General features: G+C 37.7%; 1 pseudogene; it reads right to left on the bottom strand.

Moving 5' to 3' along the window:
* Nucleotides 1-3,326: 3,326 nt before the first annotated feature.
* LOC113897944 lies at nt 3,327-3,427 on the bottom strand (annotated as a pseudogene).
* Nucleotides 3,428-8,864: the final 5,437 nt, after the last annotated feature.

Here is an 8,864-nt window from a genome sequence, read left to right as displayed (position 1 = left end):
GCTTCCCTGGTGGCTCAGTGGTAAAGAATCCGCCCATCAATGCAGGAAACAAGAGTTTGATTCCTGAGTGGGGGAGATCCTTTGGAGAAGGAAATGGCTGCCCACTCCAATATTCTTGCCTGGGAAATCCCATGGACAGAGAAGCCTGGTGGCCTGGAGGCCTTAGGGTCGCGAAAGGGTTAAACACAACTTAGTGACTAAACAACAACAACAACAACAGGTATTAGGAAGATGATGCGTTGTGCTTTGCATTGCTCTTGAGAGATCAGGAGTCTGTCAGGTAAAGGAATGGTTTGTTATGTATCAAAATATCACCAGCTTGGGACTTCCTGGTGGTCCAGTGGTTAAGAATCTGCCTGTTAATGCAGGGGACATGGGTTTGATCCCTGGTCTGGGAAGATCCCACATGCCACAGGGCAACTAAACTTGTGTGTCACAGCTACGGGGCTGGTGTGCTGCAATTACTGAAGCTCGCCCACCTTGAGCCCATGCTCTGCAGCAACAGAAGCCACTGCAGTGAGGAGTCTGCACATGGCAACCGGAGAAAGTCCTCACGCAGCAAGGAAGGCCCAGCTCAGCCAAAAAAAAAAAATGTTGGCCAGCTTGATCATCCAGTGGTAGCACACTAGTGATATGGTCTGTCCTGATGGCTCAGTTGGTAGAGAATCTGCCTGCAATGCAGGAGACCCTGGTTGGACTCTTGGGTTGGGAAGGTCCCCTGGAGAAGGGAAAGGCTACCCACACAGTATTCTGGCCTGGAGAATTCCATGGACTGTATAGTCCATGGGGTTGCAAAGAGTCGGACATGACTGAGTGACTTTCGCTTTCACCTTCTGCTCTCTAGTAAGATTGTCAAGAAAATCATAAGGTGACAAATACACTACTGGCCAGGACCATTTTTCATTACTGCTTTCTCTCATCTCTTTTTTAGTAAGGGAAGTTCAGAGTTAAAATGTGAATGAAAAGTAAAACCACAGACATTAATGTGCTGAATTCTGAACTAAATGTACAAGATGATCCATTTTGGGTATAAAACAAGGATTTCAAAATTCAGTCCTTTACAAATTATATTTTTTGTGTATGTTTCTCTTCACATATAAATATGATAATATAATATTAATCTATAAAAGTAAATATGTATTGTGCTACCAAAAGAATTTGAAAGCTCCCTGTCTGACTTTTTAAACTTTGTTCATTCCCATGAAATTTTATAACTTAAAGGTTTTTAATAGAAGAGTGTTGCATATAAAAGTTTTAATGTCTTGAATCACATTCTGAATTTGGATATGGATTGTTTTAATACACTTTTGCCCTTAAGTCTATATGTTTCAAAGCTTGGACACTAAACACACATTATTTTCATGGTTGTTGTTTAGTCACTAAGTTGTATCTGACTCTTTGCAACCCCCCGGACTGCAGCACCCCAGCTTCCCTGTCCTTCACTGTCTCCTGGAGTTTGTCAAAGTCATATCCATTGAGTCAATGATGCTATCCAACCGTCTCATCCTCTGTCATCCCCTTCTCCTCCTGTCCTGAATCATCCCAGCATCAGAGTCTTTTCCAATGAGCTGGCTCTTTGCATCAGGTGGCTAAATTATTGGAGAACCCCATTAACAGTATGAAAAGGCAAACACACATTATTATATGACTATTACGATTATTTTTATCTCTTCCACCTCACTTTTACATTAATTCTTGTGTCTCTTGACAACTACATTCCTCTGCCTGCCTCCATTAGTATTTCCGCTTAATTTTGGGCAAGGTAACTAGAGGAGCAGGTATAACGGAACCTGCATTTAAATGAACCTAATAGGCACCAAGTAACAGACCATCCTTCAATAAAGGGAGTACAGGAGTTGAGAAGCAGGGCCTGAGGCACTTTCTGTGCTTCTTTCTAGAATAAAAATTTTGTTTTGATGTGGCTGTTTGCTCTCTAGAAAAGTACTTATGACTGTAGTGATTTAAAAAAATTACTTTCTAAAATTTGTGTTAGTTGCTCAGTTGTGTCTGACTTGTTGTGACCCCATGGACTGTAGCCTGCTAGGTTCCTCTGTCCACGGGATTTTCCAGGCAAGAATACTGGAGTAGATTCTGAAATTTACAGAACATATAATGCTCATTTTAGAGAATTTGGAAAATACAGAAAGGTACAAAAAAGATAATTAAAAATTATTATCTGAGTTAAGAATAACCACTATAAACATTTACACATATTTCTTCCTTTTTATTTGCATATATATGTCATATACATATTTTGTGCTTGTATAAAATTTGGTTTATATTGAACTGAGAGTTTTGTATTAGTTTTTCATGTGGCAGTGTTAATAAGCATCTCCTATATCATCACAGTTTTTTTTTTTTTCAAAATCCTTATCCATGTTCGTGACTATGCTCCTCATATGAATGTACAGTAGTTTATCTAACTATCCCCATGTTACTGGAAGTGTTTGATATTTTGCAACCACTATGATGAAAAACGGAGAAGGCAATGGCACCCCACTCCAGTACTCTTGCCTGGAAAATCCCATGGATGGAGGAGCCTGGAAGGCTGCAGTCCATGGGGTCTCGGAGAGTCGGGACACGACTGAGTGACTTCACTTTCACTTTTCACTTTCACGCGTTGGAGAAGGAAATGGCAACCCACTCCAGTGTTCTTGCCTGGAGAATCCCAGGGACGGGGGAGCCTGGTGGGCTGCCGTCTCTGGGGTCACACAGAGTCCGACACGACTGAAGTGACTTCACTTCACTTATGATGAATAATCTTGTAAATAAATATCTGTCTACATCTCAAATCAGTTTTTTGACTAAATACTCAAATGAAAATACTGAATAGAAGATATGAAATATGATGAGCATTCTCACAGCTAAGTTGCTGTGCATATCCTTAGTTATTTCTGTACAAAAATTCTGTGAAGTGGATTTGCTGTTCAAAGAATATGCAGGTTTTGTTTAACTATATGTATTTTTAAAATTGGAGTAGGTCTTTCTGTCTTTTTCTTCTCATGGTGAAAGAAATACATGCTCACTGTAAAAAATATACAGACACAAAAAATCATGAAGAAGAAAGCAGAAGTTACCTGTCTTTCCATAATTTTTGTTGACATATGGATTCTGGGCTGACATACAGAAATACGTGCACCAATGTGAGAAGTCATGTAGACCACCATCATTTCAAACATGGGATCCACACTATGCAAACTCTGTTATATACTGATATTTTAAGAACACTTACATTAAAGCATGGCACATTCAGAAAACTATCCACAAGACATTAAGTTTATAGCTGGATAAGTATTCACAAATAAACACTCAGATTAAGAAAAAGAAAAAATGTAAAACACTTCACCAGGTTGTATGTTATCCTTAGCCAGGTGCCATGCTAACTCTGCATCATTCTAATTTTACTTTATGTGCTCCTGAAAGGAACATTTAAAATGGGTCAGGAATACATTTTCTTGTTAACAAAGAAGCGATTCAATATATATCATTGACTACAAGACATTATTGATTGTTAGCATCCCTTTGTTTTAGGTACTGCAGAGAAAGAAAGAAAGAGAGAGAAAAAGACAGAGAGGGAGGGAGAGAAGGAGGGAGAAAGGAAAGGAAGAAAGAAGGAAGAAGAGGGAGACAGAAAAAGAAAGCAAGCAAGAACAGCTGCCAACTAAACCATAGCACAACATTTGTTGGTGGAACAGTCCTGTGTCATAAGCAGTTTCTTTTTTAAAAAATTGATATAAAACTGACATTTAACACTATATTAGTTTTGGGTGTGCAAACATGATGATTCACTATTTATAAATTGCAAAATGATCATCACAATAAGTCTAGCTAACCTCCATCACAAGACATAATGTGTTTTTTTCTTGTGATGAGAACTTTTAAAATCTACTCTCTCAGCAACTTGAAAGAGTACAACACAGTATTATAAGCTACAGTCACCATGCTGTACATTACATCCCAGGACTTATGCGTCTTATGACTGGAAGCTGTACCTTTGGACTCCTTCACCCACCTCACCCGTTTTTCCCAGCCCCATCCCTTGCCTCTGGCAACCATCAATTTGTTCTCTGAATCCATGAGTCTGTTTTTTGTTTATTTTAGATTCCTTTATAAATGAGATAATGCAATATTTATCTTTCTCTGTGTGATATCACCAGCTTCTTGATGCTTTTGAAATCTTCTACGCTGAAGTTTGCCAGTTTCTCCACCCTTTAAGCTGCATTATATGGTGTGTGAAGGTAATCTCTTTGCATTTTCCTGTTTTTTGCCACTTTGGGTATCTTCTCTCTTGGGTTCCTTCAAGCACTGGTTGTTTCTTCCCAGAAAATATGAAACTGAGGTCATTCTTCCAATGAGATTATTTGCTTCAATAATATTACATTTCCGCTCTGCTTTTATGTTTCCACGTCTTTCTGTACACATTGAATAATTTTGTTTCAATGCTGGTTATGGTAAAATCTTTTGAAAGACATTTTATAATAAATAATAATTAAACTCAGCATATGTAATACCAAGAGAGTGTATAAGTCAAATTTGAAATGACAAATAAATAAAAGCCTTGCTAGAGTTCATTCATACCCAAGCAGTTAGGAGGACAGCAGAATCTGTGTGAAAAATGTAGGCCTTAGAGTCGATGGAATGTAGTACATATGCAGCATCAACATTTTTATAACTGATATTTCATTGGTTTATGGTTTTATCTCTTCACAGATTATATAAATGGAAAAGGAAATGGCAACCCACTCCAGGATTCTTGCTTGGGAAATCCCATAGACAGAGGAGCCTGGTGGACTACAGTCCATGGGGTCACAAAATAGTCAGACACAGCTTGGCGACTAAACAAGCAGCACACTGCTCTTATGTAAGTACTGCTGCTGCTGCTGCTGCTGAGTCGCTTCAGTCGTGTCCGACTCTGTGCGACCTCAGAGACGGCAGCCCACCAGGCTCCCCCATCCCTAGGGTTCTCCAGGCAAGAACACTGGAGTGGGTTGCCATTTCCTTCTCCAATGCATGAAAGTGAAAAGGGAAAGTGAAGTCGCTCAGTCGTGTCCAAATCTTAGCGACCCTATGGACTGCAGCCTACCAGGCTCCTCTGTCCATGGATTTTCCAGGCAAGAGTACTGGAGTGGGGTGCCATTGCCTTCTCCGATATGTAAGTACTAACAAATCTTTAAAAAGTGATTGCAGTCCTTTTCTAAAAAGTTACCCAGTCACTTCAGTTAAAATTTGGAGGAAAATTGTCCTTTGGAAGGGGATATAAACTACTAATATGATAAAATATTGATAAATTTTTAGGTTAAAATCCTATTAATTCATGATTTAATAGCACACAACATGCTAAAAAAAAGTCCAATCAAAGCTGTAGGATAAACTGGGGTTACTGCTACCAAAGATGTCACAGCTGGCACTCAAGTCTGACCAAGAGGGCCAAGATCAGGGGCAGTTTCCTTAGATTATTCTGCCAAAGAACAGCATGGGTATAGAAGATCAGTAATGAAATGTTTGAGATGTACTAAGAGCATGATTATAATTGTGAATTGCATTTAATTACACTTCATGTTAAAAGATATAACCCTCCTCATCTACAGCCTATGGAATGGAAAGTTGGAGCACAAGATTCAAAGACTTCCTTAATTCAATATTTTTTGAATTCCAGATTGTGCAGAACAAGAACAAGTGCACCCGATTTTACCTCTTAAGAGAAAGCATTTAGGGACTTCCCTGGTGGTCCTGTGGCTAAGACTCCTCACTCACAGTGCAGAGGGCATGTTCGATCTCTGGTCAGGGAACTAAATCCCACATGCTGTAACTAAGAGTACACATGTCACAGCTGAAGATCCCATGTGCTGCAACTAAGACCTGGTGGAGCCAAATAAATAAGTATTTAAAAAGGCAAGAAAAAACATTTACACTCATCTAAATTCGTAAAAACATCCTTAATTATTTTCAGAGTATCTAAAAACATGCCTTTACTAGACAGTTGAATAGTAAGGGTAGAATGGAGACCATGGAAAAAATTCAGGAGAGGATGTTCATCACATCAGATGTGGCTTCTTTTGCTTCTGTTTCTTCAGAGGCTGGACTCTCTTGTTTTCTGCAGTTACATCTTCTTTCATGTCTTCCTGACCCATTTCAGCCTCTTTCTTTTGCTCCTCTTTCACTGTGTTTGGTTTTTACTCTGAAGATTGGCTCTTTCCTGTTGTCTTTTTGTAGCTTAGTTTTCACATTTGCAGCTAGAGTTTGGTGGATCATTTTGCTTATCTCTCTGGCTTTCTTTGCTGCCCCTTGGGCTGGATTGCTCTCGCTCTTGGGCCCCTCAGTGGTGCCTGTGATGGTGAGGGCTGCTGCTAGTCCTGTTGCTGCTTTGCTGGAAACTGTATCGTCGTTTTTCATGGTTGCACAACGGTCCATCGCGTGGGAATGCCATACTTTATTTACTGATCCTGAAGATGATGGAAATTCAAGTCTTCTCTAATTTTTCACTGTTCGTAAAAGTCAAGACAAAATTCTTTCGGTCAGATAATTATACTTTTTGTGTAACTATCTCCTTGGACTACATTGGTCCTGAAAGACCATTGGTCCTGAAAGAAGGATCAAAAACTCAAATGCCCTTGCTCATTTTATGGATTTTATGTATATTAAAAAAAGTTATTCAGATTGACACCCATGATGGCATCTGAGAATGTATAATTCCTGAATCTTCAAAAATACTTTCTTGAATAATACTTCATATTTTATTGATCTTATTTTATTGGTTACAAACACCTCTTCCAATATATCTTTTGTCTGATTTATATGTTGTAAATTTATTTTAGGATGTCATTTACCTTTTCAATTTTTAATTTTTTTCATAGCCTTTTTTATTTTGCCATGCAAAAATTCTATATTTTTATGAGTTCATTCTATTGATATTCTCCTATATAATTTTTGTATTTTGTTCTATTCTTCTGAGGACTTCTTTTCTGTGCAATAATGTAAGTACTTTATTATTCTATTTATTTTTATTAATTCAAATTTAAAAATCCAATTGTGAATTTGATGATACTTTCAGCCCATTAGGTGTTAATTTGGGGATAATTGTCATATTTACAATATAAAGCTTCTATCTAATCTGGACTATAGTATATTTCTCCACTTTTTGTACCTTTTAGGTACCCCAGTAAAGGTTTGTAATTCTTTTTACAAATCCTGCACATTTTCTTTTGACTTTACATATAGTTACTTTGTCCTGGTTGTTGTGTGAAAGGAAACATTTCCCTTAATATTTCCAATGAATTAATGCTGATATTAATTAAATAATGGTAATTAGAAAAATTATAAATGAGGTGAAGAGTATTCTAGCATCTCAGCAGTTGATATGAACTTTTATTTGTATGAAGGGCTTGGTTTTACTGCAAAAAGACTGAATAATACTGCGGGATAGAAGCTATCATGTGGCTGATGTTTAGGTCTCATGAAAATGAAAATAAGCTTTTAACAGAAGACAAAGAGTAGATGAGGAATAAAAGGAAAGTTCTCAAATATGGGCTTTGGAGAGCACCCAGTTGGTCCCATTGACCTCCAGTCATTGGCTTGGATTCAGGTGGAAGAAGCCAGAATTGGGCCTCTTAATCCAGTGTCCAAGAGCTGGGGTCCTGACTGCCCACAGGGGTATGTTGGCAAGAGCCATTTAAGAAAGAATTGTCTGATGGAAATAATGTGTGCTATGTACTGTTAGCTTTTCAATTTAGCTGCATGGTTAGCAAATTTTAGTTTCTTAATTAATAAAATTTATTTTTAGAAATGTTTTGGGGTCACAGAAAAATTGAGTGCGAAGTACAGAGCATTATCGTATACCCCATCCCTTGAGCTCTCCCACTTTCAATATACTGGCAAATTCTAGTTTTCTTTTTTTTTCTCCAATAACACTTTGGTGCTAAAGGATTATTTATTGGGAAGTGGGATTTGTAGCAGGTTTGAATTTTGCATCAAGCTTGGCATGAAGTAAAAGCAGAATCTACATATGAGTATAATTGGATATCAAGGTTTTATTTATAATGGTGTTAGATTAAATACGAATTTGATGAACATGAATTCAAATGTCTGATCTGACAAGAAAAAATATAGAGGAAGAGAGAAAAGCAAAGAGATAATGATGTGAATGTTAGAAAATTCCATCCCCTGTTCAATAATAATAATTTATATCTGAGAGTGAGCATGACAAGGGGGATATTGGATAAAATGTCTTTGCTGGACACACTGACAAGGGATATGTATATGTCTCCTTTCTGTTGAAAATTTTCAATGGTAATTTTACAATACTAGATTAGTCTTTCGTTACCTAGGTGAAAAATTATCTGCAAATCATATCATCTCCAAATAGGAAGTTTTCTCCTTTCTAATTTATGTCTTTTAGAATATTTATACCTCACTTTCTCTTTCTTAATACATAGATTGGAAATTCTGGTTTGCATAATGGATGTGAAAGCAAGTATTCTATTCTTGTTCCTAATTTAGTTACTATAGATATTTTTCATCATGTTAAGAATCTATTTTTCTAGTGTTGATTCATAAAGTTTTTTTTTTTTTTTTTTTTTTAAGAAAAATAGATTCTCTAGGCCAGAGTCCTAGAGAGGGTAGCCTTTCCCTTCACCAGGGGATCTTCCCAACCCAGGGATCAAAGCCAGGTCTCCCGCATTACAAGCAGATTCTTTACCAGATGAGCCACAAGGGAAGCCCAAGAATACTGGAGCGGGTCGCCTATCTCTTTTCCAGGGGATATTCCCAACTCATGAATCAAACTGGGGTCTCCTGCATTGCAGACAGATTCTTTACCAACTGAGTTATCAAGGAAGCCCTTGTAAATGTTATCAAGTATCTTTTCA

This window comes from Bos indicus x Bos taurus, chromosome 8 (assembly GCF_003369695.1).
Source record: "Bos indicus x Bos taurus breed Angus x Brahman F1 hybrid chromosome 8, Bos_hybrid_MaternalHap_v2.0, whole genome shotgun sequence".
Lineage (NCBI taxonomy): Eukaryota > Metazoa > Chordata > Mammalia > Artiodactyla > Bovidae > Bos > Bos indicus x Bos taurus.
The sequence above is the reverse complement of the archived record's forward strand: the minus strand, read 5'-3'. Positions and strand labels throughout refer to the sequence as shown.